We start from the raw sequence: 27,413 nt of genomic DNA, 5'->3' as shown, positions 1-27,413 counted from the left end.
GACAAGCACACTTTATCTCGCTACACATACGAAAAAAGATGGATCAAACTGGTGAATCAATAGGTTCTGCTCCTGCCTTCACTTCCCGGAGGAATCCTATCATTCATGGTGAAGATATCGTATAATAAGAAATTACTTAAGTCATCGATTCGAATCCTGTCCCCACTGATAAGTGTGGATTTTGACTACTTATTAGCACCTTTTTGCTTTTGTTTTAGTCCGAAAATATTAATTTATATTCCCGAAATTAATAAAAGTGTGCAAATTGCAAGAATGTTGGAAGTTGTAGCTCCCATGATGAAATCCGACTCAAAAAATAGTGTTCAGAATCACAAGGCAAGAAGGGGCGCATAACTTAAGAAGTACGGTTCGCAGAAGGATATCTATGGCCGCAGATCAAGTGCAAGAGCCCATGAGTATTTTAGCTAATGTGCAGACTACACGTGAATTGTGCGGCTGCAAAACAAGGTTTGCATTGACAAATGATTCAAAGCTCAGAGAGTGTGCAAAAGACCAAGATGTGAATCTTGCCTGAAGTGCGAACCACACAAGAATTGTGCGGGTGCAAAAGATGCTTTGCATCCGCAGACCAAAATTGTGCGGTTGCGGAATTCAAGACCTTGCCAGCTGAAGAAATCTGCGGACCGCACATGGAATTGTGCGATCGCAGAACCTCTCAAGGGGAATTTTTGTTAATAAATATTTGGCCACTATAAATAGACGAGATTTACATTGTTAGGTCAAGTTTCGAAGTTTGAGCTGTTGTAGCTGCTATAATTTGCTATTTTAGGAAGTTTGTGACTATTTTAGTGTTTAAAGATTATATTTTATCATTTTAATCTTAGATTATGAGTCTAATTAGTATTTCTTCATTTTTTCACTATGAGTAGCTAGATTATTACTAGAGTTGTGACCCAAACCTAGTGTGTAAACCATATGGGTACTTAATTTAATATTTGTTTATGATTGGATGTTGATTATTTAGCCTAGTTTATGCTTTAATTTTTGAATTAATTATTGCAAACATTAATTCATGCATTTTTTACTTGATCTTTACTTGAGAAAGAGGGACTTAATCTAGGATAACTTGACTAACAAAGAATTGAGCTAATTAAGAGGTTGATTAGTCTAACCAAAGGGTTCAAAATAGAGATAGTGAGAACACGACTTGAGCTCATATCAACTATTTAGTTTGAGACCCATTTGGGCTTGAGAAAGCCAATTTGGGCAAAATTCACTCTTTGATCAAGACGTATTGAGTGGGCAATGTAAAGTTGAGAACTATAATACACCTCAATAAATAAAACAAGTGTTAACGTATTTAAACCGTTAGGAAAACACCTAGGTTAATGTCACATCCCTAGGCTTTTTAACTATTTGAAAAAACATCAAAAATAATATTTTGCTTTTTAGTTTCTTCTCTTAGCTTATAATTGTTAGAGTAAAAGTAGAATTAGAGATCAAAACCAATTGTTTGGAAGTGCAATTTAGTTTTTCCATTTGCTTTCATCAAGTGTATACCCCTAACACCCATTGTAGCTCCCTATGGAAATCGACTCCGACTCTTGTTGGGTACTATTCTTCCAACGATCATTTCCACTCACTATTGGGTGCGTAGAATGTGGATCAATTTTTGTCGTCATTGCTGGTGAGTTAAAATAGTGTTAGCTATATATTTGGATTTGTTTTTGGAATATATTCTTTTCCTTCCGTGTTACTAACTTGTATGAGAAATTTTAGGTACAACCATGCTAGCAAACAATAATCTCGGAAATGTGCCATTAGGGGATGTGGATGGCAAGGATGAGCAAGTTGAGGAGGTACCTCTTGAACCTCAAGCCAACCGAAGAGGCGGGGTGCCTCATGACAATGTGTCCGCTCTACCCCCACCTCTACCACGAGCGGCTCCACGCCGGGTAGTACCCAATGAAGGAAATGCTAGTGAAATAGTCCCTCCCCATATTAGGATGGGCAACTTTCATATCACCAATGTGATGCTCATTTTGCTTGAGCAACGTGGTTTCTTCACCGGTACTCCAACTCAAAATGCTTATAAACATTTGAAAGGGTTTGTGGATACTTGCTGGGCAAGTAAGCAAACGAATGTCTCCGAGGATGCATTGAGGCTAAGGCTTTTTCCATTCTCTCTATGGGGAAAAGCTTTAGATTGGTTGGAATGATTGTCGAACTATTCAATTCACACTTGGAATGAGTTAGCCGAAAAATTTATTGCTAAGTTTTTCTCTCCTGGAAACATGGCTACACTTCAATAATGTCCCAACAACGATATGATGGAAAACATGATTCAACAAACATTCTATTGTGGGATTAACACAACCAACAAATGCATAGTAAATCAAGTAGCCAGTAGGAACTTCATGACTACACCTTATGCAAAGGCATGTGAGATTTTGGCAATCCCGGACGAATGTTCCACAAGGTGATCCGTGGACTTGTTGATCAATGTGATTGTGGATGAAACAAGTGTTGTGATGAAATATTGATGATACATTGGAGGCTGTCTTGCTCAACTTTGATGATGAAGAGATGAAGGGCTTCATGGAATGTGTGAACTCTTTGCAAGGAATGGGGTCGTACATTTATGAACCCCGCAAATTTTCCTTGGATCCTGAAAATAGGACAGCTCCTCCTACAAAGCCTTCAATTGAAGAGCCTCCTATCTTGGAGTTGAAGGCATTGCCTCCACATATTCGATATGAATTTCTTGGCGCTTTTTCTACTTTATCGACTATTCTTTCCTCTTGTTTGACTAACGTGCAGGTAGACTCTACATTGGCGGTGCTACAAAGGAGGAAGAAGGCTATTGGATGGACATTGGCGGATATCGGGGGTTAAACCCTGCATTTTGCATGCACAAGATTAACTTGGAAGAAGGTGCCAAACCATCTATTAAACATCAAAGGAGACTCAATGAAGCCATGAAATAAGTTGTCCAAAAGGAGATAATTAAGTGGTTGGATGCCGGGGTTATCTACCCCATTTTTGATAATTCGTGGACTTTTCTGGTTTAATGTATCCCAAAGAAAGGGGGCATGACGGTGGTCACCAATGATAAGAATGAGTTGATTCCTACAAGAATAGTGACCGGATGGAGAGTGTGTATGGACTATAGTAAGCTCAACAAAGTCACAAGGAATGACAATTTTCCACTTCCCTTCCTAGATCAAATGCTTGATAGATTGGCCAGTCGTGCTTTCTATTGTTTTCTTGATGGGTATTCCAGCTACAACCAAATTCTTATTGCTCCAGAGTATCAAGATAAAACTACCTTTACATGTCCTTATGGTACTTTCACCTTCAAGCAGATGCTATTTGGGTTGTGCAATGCACCAACAACTTTCCAAAGGTGTACGCTGGCGATCTTCAATGACATGGTGAAGGATTACTTTGAAGTCTTCATGGATGACTTCTCGGTGGTCGGGAACTCTTTTGATGATTGTCTTGCAAACTTGGATAAAGTGTTGGCAAGATGTGAAGAAACAAATTTGGTGCTATATTGGGAGATATGTCATTTCATGGTCGAGGAAGGCATCGTCCTTGGCCACAAGATCTCAAAGAATGGCATTGAAGTCGACAAGGCAAAGATTGAGGTGATTTCTAAACTTCCACGTCCAACTTCGGTGAAAGGCGTGTAGAGTTTCTTAGGTCACTCGAGATTTTACCGGCGTTTCATTAAGGATTTCTCTAAAATGGTAAAATCGTTGTGCAAGCTTTTGGAGAAAGATGCTAAGTTCCACTTCAACGATGATTGCATGAGAGCTTTTGAATTGCTAAATTTCAAGTTGACTACTACTCCCATTATCACCGCTCCAAATTGTAGTGTTCCTTTTGAGCTCATGTGCGATGCAAGTGTAGCAGTAGGGGCTATTTTGGGGCAACGTATCAACTAGATTTTTCATCCAGTCTACTATGCTAGTAAGACCATGAATAGTTCCCAAGTCAACTACACCATTACGGAGAAAGAGCTCCTTGCCATTGTGTTTGCTATGGAGAAGTTCCGCCAGTACTTGATGGGTGCAAAATTGATTTTCTACACGGATCATGCGGCACTTCGTTATCTTATAAGGAAGAAAGATTCCAAAGTTCAATTGATGAGATGTGTGCTTTTGTTTCAAGATTTTTATATAGACATTCAAGATCGAAAAGGAAGTGAAAACCAAATGGCAGACCACTTGTCTCATTTGGAGGAGGAGGGGAGGCCGCATGATGGCCTTGAACAACTTGTGGCTATTTCAATGAAAGAGGTGCCATGGTTCGCGAATCTAGCAAATTTTCTTGTGAGTGGTATCATCCCGGATGAGTTCTCTTCAAACCAAATGAAGAAGCTCAAATGGGATTGTCAAGACTATTATTGGGATGAACCGTACCTTTTCTGGATTTGTATAAAGGGAGTGATTAGAAGATGTGTACCGGAGGAGGAACAAGGCAAAATTCTTGGGGCTTGCCATTCTTCTCCATATGGAGGTCACCATGATAGAGCGAGAACGACAGCCAAAGTGTAAGTTACGGTTTCTATTGGCCCACTCTTTACAAGGATGCAAGTGATCTAGTCAAGTGTTGTGATGAATGTCAAAGAGTCGGTGGAGTATCAAAGAAAAAAGAAATGCCCCTCACAACCATTTTGGAGATTAATATTTTTGATGTGTGGGGTATTGACTTCCTGGGTCCTTTTGTGAGTTCTTACGGAAACACGTACATCTTAGTCCCAATTGATTATGTATCAAAATGAGTTGAGGTCGTTGCTCTACCTAAAACGAGGTGAGAAGTGTGGTGGCGTTCTTGAAGAAGAATATTTTCACAAGATTTGGTACTCCGCGGGCTATCATAAGCGATAGGGGGTTGCATTTGTGCAACAAAGCTTTCGACACCTTACTCACCAAGTATGGTGTCACTCATAAAGTCACGACTCCCTATTATCCACAAGCAAACGGTCAAGTGAAAGTCTCCAACTAGGAGATAAAGAGTATTTTGTCCAAGACAGTGAATGCTAACCTGACGGATTGGTCCAAGAAACTTGATGATGCTTTATGGGCTTAAAGGATGACTTACAAAACACCTATCTGAATGTCTCCATATCGGTTGGTATTCGGAAAAGCTTGTCATCTTCCGGTGGAACTTGAGCACAAAGCCATGTGGGCTTTAAAGAAGTTGAATCTTGAGTGGGATGTCGCCGCCAACTTAAGGGTGGCACATTTGAATGAGTTGGATGAGTTATGGTACCATGCAAACACAAGTTCGTCCTTATACAAAGAGAAGATGAAATACCTTAATGACAAGTACATTTGGAACAAAGAGTTTAAAGAGGGTGATCTTGTGTTGTTGTTCAATTCACGGTTGCGCATGTTTCCCGAAAATTTAAAGTCTAAATGGAGTGGCCCGTTTGAGGTTGTGGGTGTGACACCCTTTGGTGCATTGGACTTGAAGAATAAAAATGATAAGGTGTTTAGAGTCAATGGTCACCGGGTGAAGCATTATATGGGTAAAGTTGGTGATGGCCACATCGTGGCGTTAATTCATTTCAAGTGATGGTAATCTACGTCGTGCCACGATATTAAATCAAGCACTTCTTGGGAGGCAACCCATGTTTCTTTTTTTTTTCTTCTTTTCTTCTTCTTTAGATAGGTCTTATTTTGTGCTAACTGAATTTGAAGTGTGTTGCAGGAATGAATGTGCTTTACGTGAACTGTGCTCAGAAAAATTAGCTATGTATGGAAAAAGTGCGAACCGCACATGTATTATGCGGACTGCACAATTTTGAATGTTACAGTAGAAGGTAACTGCAGCTGCACAATTCTTGTGCGAATCGCACAAATTGAGATGGGAAAATACAAACTCTCTGAAGTTTGTTTGTTAGAGAAACAACCAAAGTGCGGTCGCACAGCAAAATCTGCGGTCCGCACCAAAATCTGCGGCTGCACAGCTAAATCTGTGGACCGTAGATCATCAAAGGAATTTGATCCTCCAGGTAACAGAGTGCGGCCGCACTCCTCTCTTTGTTCCTTAGCCAGACCTATTGTGTATAAATAGCAATCCTAAGGCTACTATACAATCTTTTCACTCTCTGAGCACAAAAAAAAAGCTAAAACTCTGCGCGTAACTGTTCAATTATCTACTATGCTAAATACACATCTGTGATCATTCCTTAACAATGCTTCATCACTGGTATGCTCAAATTACTTCTAGGATTCTTCAATTTTCTTAGTTTAATTTATAATTTATTAGTTATTGTAGGCCATTTGTCACTAGAAGTCAATTTTATATCCATGTAGGGCTAAATTGTGTTGGGTAAACTCCTAATTGCTATTTGGGGAATGGGTATCTTGATTATCATGTTTAATTGCTATTACCATGTCAAATTTGTGCAAAAATTGAAACCCTTAGGAAGTCTACCTGATTTAATTTTGAAATCGGCGGTCGCACAAAAAATTGTGCTGTCCGTAGTAGTGAAGATTAGGGCAGTTGGTGAAGTATGATTCTGCGAACCGCACTTGAAATTGTACAGACCGCAAAAATTCCATCAGGGCTGTAGATCAGACCAATCTTTATCTTCATAGAGTTATTATTTTGAGGTATCCAATGTGTGGCCGCAATGACAATTGTGTAGACCGCACTTCAGATGTGCGGTAGCACTCAAAATTGTGCAGACCACAGTTTCATCCTACAGTCACAATTTCAAATTGTGCGCTCCCCACAACCCAGGCTGCGACCGCACTTGCAATTATGCGGACCGCACTTCCCCACCCTACAAACATGGTTTTTTCTGTGAATGTCTGTTTATCTTCACTTGAACTAGAACTGATTTTTACTGTTGCTTGGTATAGATAATGGTTAGATCATGAGGCTGTGGTGATACATCAAAGGGGAAAGGTGAACCTTCTAGAGGCCGAGGCAAGAGTGCCTTACCCCTCGCCCTTCAAAAGACTATAACCAAAATGTGATATCCAGTCGAGGTAGAAGTGAAAATCCCGCCGAATCAAGCTCTTATGTTCCGTCTAGGGAAGCATCGGAGGGCGACTCAGTGCAAGAGCAGCCTGTTGTTTAATCACATCCACAACTTCAGGGAAGATATCAACTCCGAGATGATCCTTCGACCTTTGAGAGCACTTCCGAGGGTTCAGAAGGTGACAGTCAGGCTTCTGAGCCCTCATCTACACATGCCTTCGATGCACCACCTACTACAGTGGATGTAGATGATATTCTGGATGATGGCCAAGGGGGTGATACTAGAGTTTTCAGCCTTGAGAGGTCAAAGAAGAAAGAGATGTGGGAAGATAGATTTGTTAGTCTGGCTGCCTTCACGAGTTTTCGAGAGTGGTGGCCGGTGAGATCGCTCACTTTTGGGTGTCAGTTACTTTTGAATGACCTTGATAAATACAACCTGACAATGTTGAGACAGTTCTGGGAACGGAAAGGGTGGATGTGGTTCACCCAGAGTGTGGTAGATGCCAAGGAATACCTGGTCCAGAAATTTTACGCCAATGTGGCGCATATAAAGAAAGGGACCATGTTAACAAAAGTGAGAAATATGAAGATGAGATTCGACCATAACACCCTTAACACTTATTTACGGTTTGAGGATTTGGAGCGTGTGCAATACTTGGAAAAGCTAGCACTAGGAGATATAGCTCGCCCGTGGCTAGCTGAAATTCTTGCAGCTCTTGGGCTGCCTTCAACATGGATCATAACAGGAGTTCCTATTTAGCAGAACACCCTAAACTTTGAGACAAAGGGATGGCAAATATTCATGTGTAGAAGACTAGACCCGTGCCAAAATGAAACAAATCTTCCAATTCCACAGGCAGTGTTAGTCGCCTCTATCATGGTCGGGTACCCAATCAATGCGGTGCTGTGATGTCGGCCAGCATGTCTGTGGTCGCCTGGAAAGGTGACACCTCCTACCCTTTCCCAGCACTATTATTGAGTACCTTACGGATGCACGGGTGGAGTCAAAGGATTTTGATACGAAGCTTCGGGTTAAGAAGCCTTTCTCATGGTATTCTTTGATGGGTGGTGGAAACCCAAAGAAGAAGGGTCAGCCCTCTACTACTGTGGGCCAGTCTGACGAGCCCGTCGGGGTAGCTGCTGAGACAATCAATGTGCCATCTACTTCAGCAGAGCTTTTAGCCAATACATCTACCATGCCCCCACCTTCAACATTAGTGTCTTCCACCTCGGCTTTGAAGTCGGTGCCTATTCCCACTCATCCATTATCTGCACTGCGAGTCTCCCAAATACTAGCAAGCCTCAATAACTAGATGCAGACAGCCACTACAAAGCTGTCTGACATATCCAGCACTGTTGCAGCACAGTCATCCACTCTGGCACCCTAGATTCCTCTGCAGCGGAGGTTACATTGAAGAAGATCTTGGAGAACCAGACCACCATCATGAACACCTTGGTAGCACATGGATCAGTGATTGAGGAGCTGGAAAAGCAGGTAAAGAAAATGAAGAAGTCCTAGGTGTCCAAGAAATCAGTTGACAGGCTGAGGAGAGAGGTGACCAAGATAGCACCAGCTGGTAAAGAAAATGAAGAATTCCCAGGCATCTAAGAAATTAGTTGACAGGCTGAGGAGAGAGGTGACCAGGATAGCAGCAGCTGGTGATCTTCCATTTGATATGCTAATGGAGTTAAATCCACCAGCACCAGCAGATCCATAGCACCATCGGCTCTAGTGGTACCAGCTGGCCAGTCTGAGGAGCCAGACCTGGTTGTCGACACTACTAAGGCAGTGTGCCAGATGTTCACCAACCTAGCTACTCCTAGAGCCGAGGATGATGAGATCCAGTTAGAGGAGACTGAGGGTGATGACGCTGCTATCTGACAATATTTTCTTCTTTCTCTTTATTCTGTATATATTCTCTCATTTCTCTCTTGAAGTATATATTCTCTTTCTTCCTATCTCATTTTGTATATTCATTATCCTTTCAGTAGTTTGCTATGTAGTTTCTTTATTCTATTTTTTTAGTAGTCAATATTTAATTTAGTAGCTTCTTGTTTAATCTAATAGCTTTTTTTTTTAATTTAGTAGCTTCTTTTTATGTTTCAGTGGACAAAAAGCCTTTGGTTTTTTTAATGTTACTGTTCTTTCCAAAGGTAGTTTTTGTGTGAACCGGGTGACTCTTTTCAATGATGGATGGCGTGAGTTGCTTCTTAAGGGATTGAGTCTGTTTTTGTTGTCTAGGTAGTAATAGTAGTAATAATGAATAAAAAGACCTAATTGAGTCATGCTCGAAGAGTCAAACATGCTTCACTTGGTACCAACACACTTAGGTGCTTATGTTAAAAACAAGGTTTTTAGAAAGAAATAGCTCTAGTTAGTGACCTTCTGACTCTTGTGTTGACTTAGGCAATCATCGAGTGGTTTAGTCGAACCATAATGATTTTCAATCTTGAATATGGTCATTGTGGGCCCTCGACTCTATCCTCTTTAACAATCCAGCTGTGTGAGAGGTGAGATGTTTTTGTTGCAAGTCCAAGTACCCGTGCGAATGGTCTAGAACTTGCCCCAAATGTGTTTCTAGGCGAAATTGTAAAGTTTTGCTTGGCTTGAGAAATGATTGTAGGCTCTCCTTGTACCGCTTGAAATTTTTCATGGCCTACCAATGTTGTTACCCCTAGTCAACCCATTTGAGCCTAAAACCTTTCTCATTTGATAATCACATTACAAGCCTTTACCTGTTTTGTTGTGACCCTTTCTTGGCACCTGAGCTTTCCTTAACACTCTTGTGAAATAATTGGCTAAAAATGTAAGTTTGGGGGAAGAGATGAGGAGTTTGAAAAAGGTATCAAGGAACAAAAAGATAAAAGAAAGTAAGAGAAGGAAAGGCAAGAAAAAGAAAGAACAAAAAGAAAAATGCAAAAAGAAAGTAAATAGGTTGAAGAGTTGAAGGGATCCAAAGAAAAGTAATGATGCAAAGCATGGAGAGAGCAAAGAAGGAGAAAATAAATATCATGACCAAGAAAGAGTGATGTTAAGTCTCTCTAATACCCCTAAGGAAAAGAAAATTCCTTAAAAAGTTTGCAAAGCATGAGCCGATAAGAGAAAATAGGGTGCTTAAGGAAAGATGAACCCATTCCATCATAACATATCCAACCTTAGTCCAAAAGCCTTCATTACATTCCGAAAATCCCTACGTAGATTCAAGCCAAGTGAGCTTACATTAGTGGTGATTTACATGAGGGGAAAGCCTATAGTACTTAAAGCTGTACTTGCGATATTCTTTTGAGAGAGATGAGCGAACTTTTCACAAATGTTTTAATTGAGTGCTATATTCTTAAGTGAGAAAGGCAAACAGAAAGTAGAGGAGGAAGAGTTTGGGATCCACAATGACCTACATGAAAGAGCGAGCTTCCTTGATGAATAAAGTCAACTCTTGATGCTCAAGTGTCACATTAGAACTATTTGTGCTTAAAAGTTCAACCTGTTGCCTTGTTGATAATTCATAAGTGTTGTGGGTAATTATTGGTCCCAATTGATGTATTATTGATGCATCTTTGATTACCTGGAATAGCTCTTAACTTGTGGAGGTAGAAATTAGCTTATTTGCTTGAGGACAACCAAAAGCTTAAGTTTGGGGGAGTTGATATGTGGGGATGTTAACTACTTATTAGCACCTTTTAGCTTTCGTTTCAGTCCAAAAGCGTTTAATTGTGTTCCCGAAAACTGATAAAATATGCTTAATTGGAGGAATATTGGAAGATGAGCTCCCAAGATGAAATCCAACTCAAGAAGGAGCAATCTGAACTCGAGGACAAAAACAGGCACAACAACTCAAAAGTGCGGACCGCAGATTATCATCTGTGGCCGCAGTGTGAAGAAATTTCCATCAGAGAAAATGTGCAAAGTGCAGTCCACACATGATATGTGCGGCCGTAAAAATTGTATTAGAGCAAAAGATTAGAGAACCGACATCTGAAGTCCAACTAAAGTGCGGACTGACAATTATTGTGCAGCCGCAATCACATTTGTGCGGACCACAGAGGAGCAAGGTGCAGCCGCAGTCATTATTGTGCGGACCGCAGAAAGAGAGCAGTGCAAACCGCACATGGAATTATGTGTCCGCATAACCTCCTAAAGGGCATTTTTGTTGGAAAATCCAGTCCTGTATAAATAGAAGAGTTTCACTTTTTTTAGGTCAAGTTTTAACATCAGCTGCTACAGTTGACGGTTCCTTTTACTCTTTTTAGTAGTTTTAGCTATTTTGAGATTTTTAAACATTGATTTCATCATTTTAATTATTAATACGGGTTTAATTATCATTTCTTCTTCTACTTCTTCTATTTTAAGCATGAGTAGCTAGGTTTTCACTAGGGTTGTAACCCAACCCTAGAGTGTAAACTTAATTGGTGTTTGATGTATTGCTTGTTTTTGGTTTGGTGTTTATTATTTAGCCTTATTCTTGCTTTTAGTTATAGAATTAATGGTTGAAAACATTAGTGCATGCCTATTTCACTTGGTCTCTACTTGAGAAAGAGAGACTTAGTCTATAAAAACTTGGCTAACAAGAAATTAGGTCAATTGAGAGAGTGATAAGCTCAATTAAAGGGTTGAACCTAGAGATAGTAAAACCCGACTTGAGCTCTTTATCAACCGTTTTGTTCAATACTCATTTGGACTTAAGAAAGCCAAATTGGGCAAAATCACTCTCTGACCGAGAGGTATTGAGTGGGTACTTGAGTGTTGATAGTATAATACACTCCGACCAACAAACAAGTTTTAAAATTTACAACTTATTAGGCAAACACCTAGATGAAGGTCATAGCCCTAAGCCTTTTATATCATTTGAAAAACAACAAAAATAATTTTCCTAATTCATCTCTAAGTTTGCAATCTTAGTTTAAATTAAACCTAGAAACAACCCAAGTTTGTGGAAGTGTAAATTGAGACAGTTTAAGTTCTTACACTATAATATATACTCCTAAGTCCCATTCATAGCTCCCTGTGGAAAATCGACCCTAACTCCTTGTTGGGTATTACTATTGCATCGACCGTTTCATAACCTTAAATAGAGGTGTTACTTGGACGAGATCAGTACTTGGGCAATAACCAAATTCTCATTGCTCCGAAAAATCAAGAGAAAAAAACCTTTACATGTCCCTATGGTACTTTTGCTTTCAATTGGATGCCATTTGGTTTGTGCAATGCACCTGCGACTTTTCAAAGGTGTATGATGGCCATTTTCACGGACATGGTGGAGGACTACTATGAAGTTTTCATGGATGAATTCTCGGTGGTGGGAGATTCTTTTGATGATTGTCTTACAAATTTGAACAAAGTGTTGGCTAGATATAAAGAAACCAATTTGGTGCTCAATTGAGAGAAATGCCATTTCATGGTCGGGGAAGGCATTGTCCTTGGACACAAAATCTCAAGGAATGGCATTGAAGTTGGCAAGGCAAATATTGAGATGATTTCTAAGATTCCACCCCCAACTTCGGTGAAGGGTATGCGGAGTTTCTTAGGCCACGTGGGTTTTTACCGGCGCTTTATCAAAGATTTTTTTAAGGTAGTGAACCCGTTGTGCAAGCTTCTTGAGAAGGATACTAAGTTTTATTTCAATTATGATTGCATGAGAGCTTTTGAATTGTTGAAGCTCAAGTTGACAACTACTTGTTGATACCCAATTTTCCCTCATATATTTTAAATATACATATATATTTTTAAAATAGTGCACATGCATTTATAAACATGCACAAGTATTTTCATATTTTTTTTGTAATTTTAAAAAGCTTTAAACAAATTTATTTATGCATTTTTTATTATACAAATATCCAATAATTATACCTCATATTATTTTTATGATAATTTAATCATCTAAAATTCATCGTTTATGCCCATATAGTGCTTAAATATTTTAATTGTATTTTTTATAATTATTATTCGCATTTTTAAGGCAAGAATTGCATATTTTGCAATAATAGCCCACATATATGCATAATTATATTATCTATATAGAAAATAACTTTTTATATTTTTATAATGTTAAGTAATTATTTTAAATTATTTTCATGCACAAATGATATTTTTATTATTTATTAATTATTTTACTGATTTAATTGGGTATTTAAAACATAGCCCCCTTTTTTTAATTAATTTTTTGGATATAACCATCCCAATTACCCAACACCCATTGCACCAGCCCAACACCTAACTCGGACCCATGCCCGTCCAATTAACCCGCCCGTCTAAACTCTAATCTTGGCCGTTGATATCAGAAGATCAACGACCCCTAATCACTCACCCCTTTTAATTATACCAATTACCCATAACCCTAAACTATTTTCCCCTACCCCGCCTTCACTGAATCCTCTCGTCTCTCCCCTTCCCCCTCTCGAACCCTAACCCGCCGTCACCATTTCCCCTTTGATTCCTATCAGAAATGGGATCCTCTCTTGATTCCCTGCCTTATTTGGTTTTACTTCTTTACTTTCTACTCGGTATTGATGTTACTTAAGCTTGTTTTCCTCAAATGGCAAGTGTATCTCAAGAGACTCGAACCAGACCTGGTTTAAAATCTCTCTTATTTCGATTATTCCCGTTTATGTTTATCCCAAAACCTGTGAGTACGAATATTTTTCGTATCTTTCAGTTAGGGTTTTGGATCTCTGGTTCAAACCAGATTTTGGTTCATTCTGGTTCGCTTTAACAATATTATTTACCTTGCTACTCGTCAAATATGTCTATTTTTGGTTAAATCTTTTACTTACCCTAAAATTAGGGTTTAGATCTTTCCAGATCTAAAATAAAATTTTATTCTTTTGTATTTTTCCTTTACTGTTCCAGTATATCTATCTCTGTGTTTATAATTTCTATTTTTGACCGATTTCATTTACCCTAAAATTAGGGTTTTGATTTTCAAAGAAAACGAACCAAATCTGTTGTTTCATCTCTGTGTATCCATTATAGTTCCTTTATTACTTCTGATTGATTTCACTTACCCTAATTTCTGCCTATTTTACTTATATTAAAATTTAGGGTTTTTCGATATGTAATTATTTTCTTCCTTTAATGGTTCTATTTATCTGTCTCTGTCATTCTTGCCGTTAATTATTGACTAACTTTATTTTCCCCAAAATTAAGACCTTGAAATCTTTACTAAGGTTTCAGTATTGGTACTTCCTTATTTGGTTCGATTTACCTGTTCTCATCACTCACTACCTTATTTGATCCATCATCTTGACTATTTGATTAACTCTGTATAATACTTTCCTTAACATGAATAGTACTGGTCTAATTTTATATTACTATGAAGTCGACTTTAAATTGATCCTGAAATTATTTCTTTACCTTATTTGATCTAGTACTTAATTACTGATTGATTCCATATAATGCTTTCCCTAAATTAAGTGGTACTAGCCTGATTTTATGCTATTATGTCCTGTTAATTGATTGAAGCCGACTCTAATGGATTTTGAACTTATTCTCCTTCCTTATTTGTGTAGGACTGATTCATTACCGTATTTGTCTACCTCATTGAGTACTATTTAAACCCCTCTCCTCTTCTCCCTCTAGAACAAGACTCGAACTCTTTAATTCTCACTAAAAAAGCTTATACTCTCTCTCTCTTGCTCTCTTGTTCTGATTTTTGTGCTAAGTATCTCTAGATTTTGGCTGGTTGAAAGCCAAGGCCAAAATTATTCTGGAACCTCATTGTTATGGTATACTTACTTGCTTTCTCATTTAACGGGTATGCCCTAACCTTTGCAAATTCCATTCTCTATGTTTTGCTTGACTAGCCTATTTTAATTCCTAGCATGATTCTGTCCTTTATCTGACAATTTGATAATACTGTTAACTTAAGACTAAGATATTTAGAATAACATGAATACTCTCATAAGTTAGTTTAAGGTTCAATCTGTTTGTGAGTTTTATATCTGTTATGAACTTTTCAAGACACTATAAGCATATAATCAAATATATTTGTTGCTTAACTCATCAGTCCTATCTGTTCAATTCAAATGTTTCTGCCTAATTGCTTCTGTGACTAAGCCATGACTGTTTCAAATACTAGCATGAGTATTTAGCTTAATTAGATATCAACCTGTTTGAACTATGTGCTGAACATGAACCTTGTTTGCTTCTTGGTGTAGTTATGCCTGCAACTCCGTGTTCTGAACTTTCCTTCTTCTGAAATTGAACTATTTTAAAATGTCCCCCTTTTCCTTTATCTACTGGTTTTAAGAAACCCCTACTCTTAGTCATTTAGGTTCTCAACTACCTAGTGTGAGTGTAGCCTAGGGTCCTTGAGACTCCTTTGAACTCTTACACATTGGGGCTGGTTTTCCAATCTTTTATGAACTCTTTGCTGAATGTGTCATTCTGGTGTGAGCATTTTCCGGGGTCCCTGAGGCTCTTTGGGAACTTTAAAATACTAGAAGCCTGGTTTTAATGTGTTGTGAATGGATCACTGCTATGCCTCAGAGCTGTTATGTGAGAAGGCCTTTATTTGGGCCTATGAAGGCTCCCTATAGTGTACTGATAATTTATTTGGCTATTCTGGTCTATAATAATTATGTAATAACAGATTTTGAAATATTTAGTAAAGCAGGGGGAGGTTTTTCTTATATCTTTTGTTAAACCTGGGTAGAAATCCTGCCTATAGGATTTAATTATGTTGATTGAATTGTGTAAGTTCTATAGTATGTTTAGAAATCCTACCTATAAGACTTTTATGATCATTTTGATTTTGTATTTTACATTTGTATACTAGAGATCCTGCTTATAGGACATTCGTTCAATTTTGTACATTAGAAATCCTGTTCATAGGATCTATACATGTTTTCAACGAATGTGTATTATCAAGCATGCCTATAGGGTTTTGTTTGAACTAACTGTCCTTCTCAGCAATCTGTTTCATTTTGCCCATATACAGTTAATAGATACCATACATATAGGATTAAAAAATCAGTTTCAAACCTAGAAATCATGCCTATAGGGTTTAAATCAATAGATAGCATGCCTATAGGACTAAAGCCAATTTCAATTTTAGAAATCATGCATATAGGACTGAAGTCAATTCAGCAATTAGAAAGCATGCCTATAGGAAATAAAATCTATATATTTACAAGTTAAAATTAGTCCTACACCCAGAAACCATGTCTATAGGTCTGTAATTAATAAGCTCGTAGAAATCATGCCTATAGGACTCTGTTAACTTATTCTAAATTCCATCGCTATTGTCAATCACTTAGGCAATGTATCAGTAGGCCTTAATAATGATTCTGGGTTTATAAGTTTTGACATATTTTTACCTGAAGTGCTAGATTCATGATGGATAAAATCAGTAGGCAAATAAATAGGTCTTAATAAACTTCCTTACACTCTGCTTTATCACGTAGATATCCTGCCTATAGGATTTCAAAGTTAATAAAGTTTGCTGATTCAATTGCGTGCTTTTGTTACCTATGTGGAGGTCAATGTAAGCCCATACTTGTTCTTTATCTGAAAGTTCTATTTGTTTTGTTTGTTGCCTAGATTTCACAATTTTAAGTAACATAGGTTGGTCTAGAACTATCCCAAATAGAGGTCCTAATACCTCCAGGGCCATAGGTAAGGGACGGGTAGTACACACATAAGGAACATGCTAGAAACTTCTAGGACGCTTAAGCAACAACTTAAAGATAGTAATTGGGTAGTAAAAAATATGATAATCCGTGCGCTAATACTATGAGTAACACCCCGACTTGAGGGAGTTACAAAGTACTGCATGGAATGATCCTATAGGCTAAAAAACTTAGGACCACCCCCCTGTTTAAAATAAATTGAATATTGTATTTGTCCAAATTGCTTTCTCTCCTTTTTAGACTAATTCTCTTAGTTTATGTTCTATCGGGACCCACCGTTGTGGACCTCGATGGGTGCCTAACACCTTTCACTCAAGGTAATTTTGAGCCCTTACCCGGTCTCTGGTGATGTAAACTGGTCATATGAGTTATCTACTCTATGTGTCCTAATGCACCTTAATCTGTTAGGTGGCGACTCTTTAAAATCCAATTCCCTACCCATCTCAAAAGAGTTGTTCCAGAATGTCGAAACCCAATTTTGCGAGAAAAAGGGGGCGCGACAGTATGACGACTCTGCTGGGGATATCTTTAGGCTCTTACCATAACGAACTTGTTTTTGAATATCTTTAAGCATGTCTTTATTATTCCAATAATACTTGCATACCCCTTCCCTTACCCATTCTATGTGAATTTATTTGCCTATCTTCATTCATTTATGATTTCTCTTCCATGTTTATCACTTTTTACTGTGGAAGCTGACTTGTCTCCTTGTTTATCTTTCTTAAATGTCTTTACAATTATCAAATACCACATTTTATCATTATTCATCGTGCAAATACTTGGCAACATGTAATTTCCCTTTGTATAACTTCATGCTCAACATCATATTCCACTTGTGCATACTAATACTACAGCGGCACTTGATCAGTGTCCGCAGCCTTCATAAAATCACCCTTTAAATTTGGAAAGACTTATTTGCGATAAAACTACTCGATCAGTGGTACAGTCGACGGTTCCGTGCCTTTTCCTCTCGAGTTGTCCGCTTGAGAGTACCAGTCTAGACTTCTATAGGAACCTTGCTATGATAATGACTATACATGCATCATGATCAAACCTAGCCTAGGTTTAATATGTTGTCCGTATAAGAACCCTCTATGAAATCCTTGTCCAAAGTCCACAAGGATTTCCATAATCCCAACGGGCGCAACCACAATACGTGCATTATTTGGAGAGATAAATGGCAACATATTAATTGTTAATATGTAAATAGTCGACCCGGAGGGGGCAAGGGTCTAACTTTATTTATTTTTGCAGAAACTAAGGCACGAAGTTCTCAGGTTCGGTATGGTCCAAAGTATACAATCATTGTTGTTATATTGGTGGGAAAACCTTTTGCCAAGCGACAAAAATCACGTGAAAAGGGTTCTTAGAAATTTACCTTCCTTATTGGACATCCAGCCAAATAAAATGTTGATCGAGGCTGCTACTATGTTCTGGGATGGAGAAAGAGTTGTATTCCGTTTTGGCAACATAGAAATGACTCCTCTCTTGGAGGAAATAAGAGGATTCGTTAGATTACCATGGGATAGTCATGGCTTACTAGTACCAGAAAATTGCACTACCAGGGGTTTTTGAAGATGATGGGTCTGAGAAAGAATGATGACTTGGAGTGCCTGAAGAAGTCCTACATACCCTTCTACGTCCTCTATGAATGATATGGACACAACAAATGTTACCGTATCTTTCATGATGAATTCTCCATCACTTCCCTAGGTTGGACTCACCGTAGGGTTTTTGTATGCATTGTCTGCTTTCTGGGTATGATGGTGTTTCCAAGCCAAGGGGACAGAATCACACTAGGTTGGTCATGGTAACCCAAGCTTTAATGGAGGGAATTGAGGGACAAACCTATACTATTGTTATGATGATTGTAGGAGACATTTACCAGGGTCTGGATCGTTGCAAGAAAGGGTTCAAACATTTTGAGGGTTGCAACTTGCTACTGTAGATTTGGTTGTTAGAATATCTTCAGAGGGGTCAATACCGCCAATAGTTTCCACGGAGACCATGGAATGATCACATAGCTTTTCACCATCCTTAAAGAATGACCGTTATCCTAAACAGATTTGCACAACCAGAAAATGCTACAGAATGGGCACAGTTTTTCAGTAATTTGACCGAGGACCAGGTTCATTGGATATTCGAGTGGTTCCCTACTAATGAATTCATCATCAGATCCAGGCATGTTTCACACTTGGTGTTGTTGGGTTAAAGGGAATACATCCCTATGTTCCTATCAGAGTCATGAGACAAGCCGGTGGAAAACAAGTCATACCACGAGTCTCCAAAATGAGTCATTATAGAGCAAACTTTCAAGATGATGCCATTCCATACAAATGTGAGGCCCATCACATGCGGCATTTGAAGATTATCGTGGAAAAGGATATCATTGAGCCAGATCAATATCACGTCGGTCATGTGTACTTTTACCCATCATGGTGTAACGACCCAACTGGTTGTTTTGAGCTTTTGCACTTTGCTCATTGGTTCGCGGGCATGAATTGCCTTTTGTGATGGATTATGACTTATTTAAATCATTGGTTTTGGTTTTCAGGGTAATCGAAGTGAATTTGGAAGAACAGTTCCTAGTTTGAAGCTTGAAATTTGAAAAGTTTGACCAAGATTTGACTTGCTAGTATATGATCTCGGATCAAAATTTTTATGATTTGGTTAGCTTTGTTAGGCGATTCGGGACTTAGGAGCGTGATCGGAATGCATTTTGGAAGTCCGTGGAAGGTTTAGGTTTGAATTGGCGAAATTGAAATTTTGGCATTTCTCGGTTGATAGATGAGATTTTTATATAGGGGTCGGAATGGAATTCTGGAAGTTTTAGTAGCTCAAATATGTCATTTGTGACGTGTGTGCAAAATTTCAGGTCATTCGGACGTGGTATGGTCGGGTTTTTGATCAAAAGCGTAATTTTAGAATATTTTGGAATTCTTAGGCTTGAATTCGATGCAAATTTGGTGTTTTAATGTTGTTTCGAGCGTTTCGAAGGTTGGAACAAGTTTGAATGATGTTATGGGATATATTGGCATGTTTGGTTGAGGCCCCGAGGGCCTCAAGTGAGTTTCGGGTGGTCAATCGGACCATTTCATGTTGTGAAAAATTGCAGAATTGTTGTTGTTGGTGTTGCAGGTTTTTGACCTTCACGTTTGCGATGCTTGTCCTGTGTTTGCAAAGGGTTAAGGTGCGAGGCTGTGAAATTGGCCTTTGCATTCGCGAGAATGGTTCCGCGATCTCGAAGGTGTGAGGTCTATGGTCATAGTGTTCGCGAGGTTTAGGTCGCGTTCGCATAGAGGAAGAAGGATAGCTGGGTCCTCAGTACATTTGTTCTACGCATTCGCGTAGTTGGGGTCGCGATCACGAAGTATTGAGTGTGTTGTGCATCGCGTTCGCGAGAGCTTTCTCGCGTTCGTGTAGAAGAGATTCCGGTCAGTGAAGCAGTGTGCTTTGCGAACACGAGGGCTATGCCGCATTCGCGATGAAGAAATGTCTGGGCAGACAGTTTATATTTTTAAATCGAGGGTTTAAGTCCAATTTCATAAAAACTATTGGAGAGCTCAGGAGAAGGTGGAATTTGAGGAGATTTTCAGTGGAGCTATTGGGGTAAGTATTCTTCACTCATATTTTGTTTAATTCCATGATTTGATCTTGAATTTCATCATTTAATTCAAGAAATTAGAGTGGAAATTGCGGAAAAATGGAAGAAAAGTTTGAGATTGTTCCCTTAGCATATTCTAATGGTTATGTACTGATTGTGGCTAGATTTGGAGCATCTGAAGGTCGATTCGTGAGGGCAAAGGCATCGCGAGTTAGAGATTGGACCGGATCGAGCTAAGTAATGATTGTAAATGCAGTCCTGAGGGTATGAAACCTTGGATTTCACATTGTTATGCTACCTTGAGGTGACGCACATGCTAGATGACGAGCGTGGAGTCGTGCACCATTGGGAATTGTGACTTGGTCCATCCTGTACGACTGTTAAGTCGAGTATTTGATTTGAAATCTTATGATATTCCATATTTTAGAGATTAATATTATATTTTGGGTTGTATGCCATATTTGGGGCCTTGTGCTGACCTGTTGAGACCCTTAGGGGCATTTTTACTATTTTCCTCACTCTATTTCTTTTGAAAGCATATCCTAAGTCATGATTTACCTTTTTATTGTTTAAACCTGGTTTTATCACTCTAATTCTTAAAATATGAAAACTGTTTGGGCTGAGTTCCCTGTTTTACTGATGGTCCTGAGTGATTGTGCGGTTGATGACTGAGATAGACCGATGGTCTGATTGTTAGGGTATTAACTAAGATAGACCGAGGGTCTGATTGTGAGGTTAATGACTGAGATAGACTGAGGGTCTGATAATGAGGTTAGTCACTGAGAGAGGCCGAGGGCTGGTTGTGAGGATTATATATATTTGGATCGGGCTGCACACCGCAACAATATATATATATATATCTCTGTGTGTGTGTGTGTGTGGATCGGGCTGCACGCCGCAACGATATATTGGATCGGGCTGCACGCCGCATCGATATATTGGATCGGGTTGTACGCCGCATCGATATAGCGCTTGGGCAGTAGGAGTCCCTCCGGAGTCTGCACACCCTAGTGAGTGCAGTCGACTATATATATGGATGGGGCTGCACGCCGCAGCGATATATGGATTGGGCTACGCGCCGCAACGGTTATTATATGGTACTTATTGAGTGTGAGTGCTAAGTGTAAGCGCTGACTGATGAGAGTTGTGTTTCGAGTGACTGAGAGGCTTGCCCGAGGGGCTGTATACAGATATGAGTGACGCTTTGCCCGAGGGGCTTGTTTTTATGAAATTTCTGATTCCACTCCTTTTTATACTGAGCCTCTATTGAAAATGTTGAACAAATGCTTTTAACCATCTTTCATTTAAGCTGGAGTTTTTATGAGATATTCGGTATTTAATCATTGGTTTTGGCTTTTGTGATTTCCATTGAGACTTTAATGATATGAGGTGTTTATGATTCCTGTTTTGACGAGGGGCCAATTATGGTTTTCATCTCTTTTATTATAAATGGTATTGAACCACTACGAAAACTGTTGGAAAGCATTTTCAAATGATTTTACCAAAAGCTGGTTTTTAAATGAGACGGTTGACTCGTATTCTGATTTAAAAGCTTGTTATGCTTATTGAGTTTATCATAAATGTTGATTCATCGTTTCCTACTGCTCAGTCTTGATTTACCCTTATTACTTACTGGGTTGGAGTACTCACATTACTCCTTGCACCTTGTGCGCAGATTCAGGTATTTCGGAACCCGGTAGCGGGTGTTGATTGCTCAGAGGCGGAGTCGTCAGAGTTAGCAAGGTGGCTGCATGGTGTTCGCAGCACTGCTTTCCTTCCTCATTTTTCATTACTGTATTTAGCACATTTTTAGACTCTTGTTGTATTTAGACCTTGGTAGATGCTCATGACTAGTGACACCCCGATGTCGGGCTTGTATAATTATTACGCACTTTACTTTTGAATTTTAATATGAGATTATTGGTTTATAAATAGTATAAAAACAATTTTTATTGGAAAATGGTTGATTCGAGAGTTGTGTCGGCTGGCCTAGTTTCACGATAGGCGCTATCACGACCAAGTCGATTTTTGGGTCGTGACAAGTTGGTATCAGAGCCTAGGTTACATAGGTCTCACGAGTCATGAGTAGGTTTAGTAGAGTCTCGCGGATCTGTACAGAGACGTCTGTATTTATCCTCGAGAGGCTGCAGAACCTTTAGGAAAATTTTCACATTCTTGAATTCTTATCGTGCGTCCTTGATTCAGCTTGAAAAGTAACTCTTTGAATTCCTTCCACGCGTCCGTATGCGCGCATGAGCTCTCGGTATCAGATGTGCATCGATGGCTTGTCATTCCCCGATCAAGGGGCGAGATGTGATCTCTGTGTGTTGATGTTGGGCCAGTCTGGAAGACTTGAGGCCGAATTTTTGCCTATAGCTCGAGCCCTGAGCTATTGATTTCGTGAGCGCGTGCTTCTGGATCTATATGTTCTGTTGTGTTCCTATTAAGTAGAGTAATGACTGGATAGCTACGTAATGAGTATGTTGTGACTGCGAGGTGTATTCATATGATTTGGAAACGTCAAGAAGGGTCTGCTGGAGGATAGAAGAACTATTAGGTACTTGATTTTCATCTCGATTTGAGGTATAGCCCCGAGTTATGGGTGTGTGTAGAATCTTTTCATGTCTCCTATTTGGGAATAAAGTAAATTTCATGTGCGATATGAGTTCAGACTCAGGAAGATTAAGTGACTGCGTAACATTTATGACGGTGGAATGTATACAGAAATGCCAGTTTGGGGCAAAGCAGGTGGGTTACCTCCTACGGAGTGTTCTGGGGTTGTGTGATCCTTATGTTGTCAGTTAGAAGATCTCATTTATAACTGAAATATCTATGTTGAAATTTAAATTTGGGTCGCTTAAGAGAGTGGGTTTAATTGTTACGAGAGTGAATGCGAGCTTTGCATAAGAGTTAAAGTACCAGATGGTCTGTGTTTCACAAGCTTATGAAGGATTAAGTAGAGTATATGTGTTATGAGTTATTGACTGTGTTTTGATATATGGCTTCGAGCCAAGTGGGGGAGTATGATATGGATTAGTTGATTGCACGGTTATGTACTATGTTGGTTCCAGTTTGAGGCGTGCAGGTGAATCAGTTATGGCTTACAGAGATTGAGACCGAGGATTGTGAACACCTAATTTTTGCACTATTTAACACCTCCTAAAGTTATTAGTGTTTTGTTATTTTAATTATTTTTCTCAATTTTTGTGATTTTAATTGCATCTTTCCTATCATAAAATATTAAAAAAAATAGTTCTTTCTTCATTTGTGCATTTTAAGAATTAACTAGTTGTTCAGTCGGTGAATTAATCTAGTTAATTGATCATTTATTTAATTAATTTATTTGTGTAAAATTAGTTTAATAAGTAGGATTAAGGAAGAAATTTGGCCAAATTTTAAAGAAAAAGTGTCCAAGAGTGCAAGATAAATGGCTGCCATTGAAAGGGTCTGAAACTACGTAGTTTTGCCTCAAAACGACGTCGTTTCACTTAATGAAACAAGATCAAATCATACCCATCCATTCCATCTTGATCCAATGGATCTCATTCACTCTTGGCTTAGGTATTTAAAGCCTCAAAAATCTGAAAATTGTCCTCATTTTCACCCATAATTCTTTTCTCCTTCTTCTCTCTCTCTTCACTCTCTCTACGCCGCCCCAGCTCCGCCCACCGCTGCTGGCCAGAAATCGCCGCCGCCGGCGGACCACCTCCAAACAACTCCAAATTCATACCATGTAATCTCCACAACATCCTCCATCCATATCTCCAAACCAAATCCTTCAAAAATCCCTCAAACTCCTTGAATCTTAGATCTAAGAAACTTTCCCGTCACTTTTTTGCCCAAATTCTTGAAGCTCCAACCACTATCACCCCACAATACTTACATCAATGGATAGAGCTCCTCAAGACCTAGCTATTGATGCCAATTTCACCATGAAAATTCGGCGATCAAAATCCGGCCAAATTCCGGCGACTTCCCCGAACACCCTCTTTTGGCATACCACCATTTTTTCGGCCACTTGAATTATAAAATGGTAAAAATCCTATTATTTTTCGTGGCTGATTTTTTATTTTATTTTTATTTTTCAGATCTTATTTTTGTCTATTATTAATTATTGTAGCATTAGTTTTTGAAGTTTGAAATGTCAAATTTTCTATTTTTGCACTTGTTGAAGTAGTAAAATAGTTTTGTGTTGATAAAAGTGAGGTAGTGAAAAATACTTAAGAGTATATGGTACTTGTTTGATTGTTTATTTACAACTTCAAGACTCTTTGAGTACAACACTCAAAAGTCAAATTGTTTGGTAAGAAAATGTAGACCTTTGGACAGTGTTTGAATAAAAGTCTGTCTTGAATAGTGGAGAGCAGATTTTGTAGAAAAATCTGTCAAGAAGATTGATTTTTAATTTTTTTAAAATAGCTGATTGTTTTGATATAAAAGAAGAACACTCCATCTTACTGAGGGAGCTAGACACACAAAAAGAGAAAAAAAATCAGTAGCTATAATATCCCTTAGCAGCTTTTGTGAGTTGATTCTTAAGTGAAAAACTTGTTTAAGGAAAATAGAGTAGTCTTGAAAGATTTTTCTGGAATTACATAATTGTACTGTTTTGCTGGATATTTCTAGTTTATTTTCTTGGGTTTGAATCTGCCGGTTGTCGTTGTCTTTTGCTGTTGTTGCTGCCCGTTTAATTGTTCTACTGTTGATTTTGGAAAAAGCTGACTCTACTGTATTTGTTCTTCTTTCTGCTGTCCAGGTAATTTTCGGACCATGTAAACTCATAAAATCGAGTTGGAATGAAAGATAATGACGCTGGGAAATATTAGTAGCTTTATCCTTCTATTGTAATTCATTTTTATATGCTCTTGAATGTTTGATAATGTTATAACGATATGTTAGTTAATTAAATTGTGTTAAGCATCTTTAATTATTTTTATTTTTGCAAAGCATTAGATATAATTCCACTGGCATTTGGTTGTCTGAAAGGAGCATATATATTAAAATTTGAACCCTTGTAGCCATGTTTGTCCCTTTGTTGTCACCAAGCTAAGTTTTTATTATTATTATTATTATTATTATTATTATTATTATTATTATTATTATTATTATTATTATTATTATTATTATTATTATTATTATTATATTTTAGAGTCCCAATAATCTTTTTTTTATCTCTTAAAAAATACTTATTTAGTAAGGTAGTTAAGTTGTAGATTAGAAAGACAATCTGTAAACTTATTTTTGTAAATAGTTGGCTACGGATTGCAAATAGCAAGATGTGGCCAAATCTGTAACATAGCTTTAAAATGCCATATCTGCAGATTTAAAGTCCAAAAGCATATGGGCTTTTGGATTTTGTCTTGGACATGAGCCCATTTGACTCCATCAACCCAATAGTGGGCTGCCACATTCAATGTCAAGACAAGCCCACATCTTACTAGTTTTAAGCAATGTCAATTGATAATTTTCTCTCATTACTCTCATCTTTTAAATTAGTACTAATAACAATAATTTTCTCTCGTTAGTTAAGTTATAGATTATTATTCAAATCTTTTCTTTAATTTTTTTTTAAAATAAATAAAAACGGTCATAAGAAAAGCATAAAAATCAAATAAACCACAGTTTATCCAAGTTTAATTCAAGCCAAATGTAGACAATAAAGCAACCGTGCTAGAACCACGAGACTCAGGGAATGCCTTACACCTTCTCCCCGATCAACAGAATTCCTTACCCGGACTTTGTTTTCGCAGACCAATAATAATAGAGTCAAACCTTCCTTTGAATAGGGATTCGAATAAAAGGTGACTTGGAACCCCAGTAAAAATCAATTCCAAGTGGCGACTCTGTAAATAAAATAATCCTTACTTCAAATTTGTCACTTTAATTGGAAAAGCTCTTTAACCCACAATCCGTTACATTTTGCACACATATTTCTTGGAGGGAGAAAAGAGGTGTGACAGCTCTGCGACTCTGCTGGGGAAAACCAGAATTCGAGCTTGTACATGTTGACTTTTATTTGGCTTTATTGATTTTGTATATACTGTGATTTATTTGGGTATAATGTGCTACTTGTTTGCTTTTTACCGCTTTGATATTTTTGAACGGTACATATAAAATGTCTTCTCCCGCACCCCCTCCGAGTCTTCTTGAATTAAAATTGGGCATTTGCTTGACATAGCCCACATTCTTTGAGATAGCCGAGGTGTTTGTCACCCGGTGAAGGATTTTAGTCACACCTATTTTAGGCGGGGAGCACCACCAGTTAAGCCGGAAAGCAATGCTACCGGTACACTGACCCTCCTCGGCTCGAGTTGTCCGCTCGAATAAGCTAATCTAGATACCTTTTCCACCAAGATTTAAACCTAGGAGAACAAACCTCATACCGGATTTTCCTAGTAGGTTCGCTCTATGTGCATAACATGTATTTGACTTAGCGAAACTTGGCACAGGGGCCGGGTTCGTATAAGACAGGTATCCTATTTGAGACCATCATGTTCACGTATGTGCTACTTGATACATCATTTGGAAGGCTTACTTGCATTGTCGACCGGCTTTAGAAAATTAGTGTAGCAGAATTATTAAAAAAAAGGTACCCAGTTTTACCGAACTACGCGGGTCTGATTCCCATCGGATGTGAGATACGTAGGCAAACCTCATCGGTTCCGGCCCCCAATTTTCAAAAAAAAAAAATTCAAATATATTTCCCTTTACTTCTTTCTTTAGAAAATAATTTCTCAGAGACCCCAATTTTTAAAAAAAAATCAAAAAAAAAATTCAAAAATATTTTTCTCTTTTTTCTTTTATATAAAAAAAAATCAAAATTAGATTTTTTTTCTTCAAAAATCACAAAAAATAAATAAATGAAAGAAAAAATCGAAAATTACAAAAAAAAAATGTTGAATTCCAAAATATTTTTTTTCTGCTTCAGAAGTTTTTCTTTCAAAAATTGAAAAACAATATTCGAAATTCAAAAATATGTTATTTCTTCTTTAGAAGTGTTTATTTCAAAAAATTCCAAAAAAAAAAATCAAAAAAAAAAATCGTTTTGATTAAATAAAAAGCGATAGAGACGAAAAAAAAATCAAGAGTGATTAAATAGAGGTAGAAATAAAAGAAAAGAGGTACATACTTAAAGGGTTAGTTAAGGCCGGGATGAAACATGCAACCGTTCAAATACATGGCGGAAATGTTTAACTATTAGGTGCATTGCATCCCCAACGTG

At 38.2% G+C, this 27,413-nt stretch overlaps 1 long non-coding RNA gene across 1 annotated transcript; it reads left to right on the top strand.

The window, feature by feature from the left end:
- The first annotated feature begins 23,794 nt into the window (after nucleotides 1–23,794).
- LOC107772481 (uncharacterized) lies at nucleotides 23,795–25,209 on the top strand. Its single transcript, XR_001645082.2, has 2 exons — nucleotides 23,795–24,224; nucleotides 24,948–25,209. It is a non-coding gene; the product is annotated as an uncharacterized LOC107772481 (long non-coding RNA).
- Nucleotides 25,210–27,413: the final 2,204 nt, after the last annotated feature.

This window comes from Nicotiana tabacum, chromosome 5, assembly GCF_000715075.1.
Source record: "Nicotiana tabacum cultivar K326 chromosome 5, ASM71507v2, whole genome shotgun sequence".
NCBI classification, from domain to species: domain Eukaryota; kingdom Viridiplantae; phylum Streptophyta; class Magnoliopsida; order Solanales; family Solanaceae; genus Nicotiana; species Nicotiana tabacum.
Note: the sequence above shows the minus strand (reverse complement) of the source record. Positions and strands in the feature narration are given on the sequence as shown.